Below are 821 nucleotides of genomic sequence, written 5' to 3'. Positions count from 1 at the left end.
AGGAGAGAAAAGAAAAAAAGAAAAAAGAAAAAAGGAAGAAAAAAAGAAAAAAGAGAAGAAAAAGAGAAAAGAGAAAAGAGAAAGAAAGAGAAAGAAAGAATAAAAAGGGTGGGGGAAGCAAACAGAAATCAAAAAGAAAAAAACAACAATACGGTGGAGTATCTTCTGATTCTGTATACTTTAAGTCCCTTGACTTCCCCTGGAACTTGTCCGTCTAACTGGTCTTCTGGGGGAGGGGCATGTTGTGCTGATTTTCAGGTGTTAGCACTGGGGGAACTGCTCTGCCCGCTGCCTGCAGGGCTCAGTGGGGGTTGTTTACTCCTTGAGGCCCCAGGAGGAACAACCACAGTGGTGGCGGCCAGCTCTGGAGCCCGGGATTCAGCTCCCGCAGTAACTACAGAGCTCTCAGCCTGCAGGGGCTTGGATGCTTGCTGTCCTGGGCCCTCCTGGCCTCTGCCTGTCCCGGGGGGAAATCGGATCCTGGGCTGTGTCCGCCGGCGCCCTGGGCTCCTAGGCCTGCGCTGTTGGAATCGCGCTCCTGGCCGTGCAGCCCCCTCCGTGGAGCCACGCCCGAGCCCCTCCCGGGTCCAGCCTTGCGCACTGCAGCCCTTTAGGGAGCTCAGCGCACTCTCCCCGGGGCGCAGGTGTCTGTTAGTGACCCCGGGAGCTTGCGGCATCCCGCCCCTCCTGGGGTCCTGCTCTAACTCCCTGCGAGCCCCTTTCTGTCCGAGAAGATTGGTGAAGCTCCTGCTTCTCCAGGCGGTGCTTTCCTGTCCTGGGGGCACTCGCCCCGGCCTTAGCCCGGCTCCTCGGGGGGCCCC

General features: G+C 57.9%; 1 non-coding gene across 1 annotated transcript; it reads left to right on the top strand.

Annotated features, from left to right (window-relative positions):
* Positions 1-445: 445 nt before the first annotated feature.
* MIR8799E-2 (microRNA mir-8799e-2) lies at positions 446-578 on the top strand. Its single transcript, NR_128836.1, has one exon. It is a non-coding gene; the product is annotated as a microRNA mir-8799e-2 (primary transcript).
* The last annotated feature ends 243 nt before the right edge of the window (positions 579-821 follow it).

Source organism: Canis lupus, chromosome 6, assembly GCF_011100685.1.
Source record: "Canis lupus familiaris isolate Mischka breed German Shepherd chromosome 6, alternate assembly UU_Cfam_GSD_1.0, whole genome shotgun sequence".
Classification (NCBI taxonomy): Eukaryota; Metazoa; Chordata; class Mammalia; order Carnivora; family Canidae; genus Canis; species Canis lupus.
The sequence above is the reverse complement of the archived record's forward strand: the minus strand, read 5'-3'. Positions and strand labels throughout refer to the sequence as shown.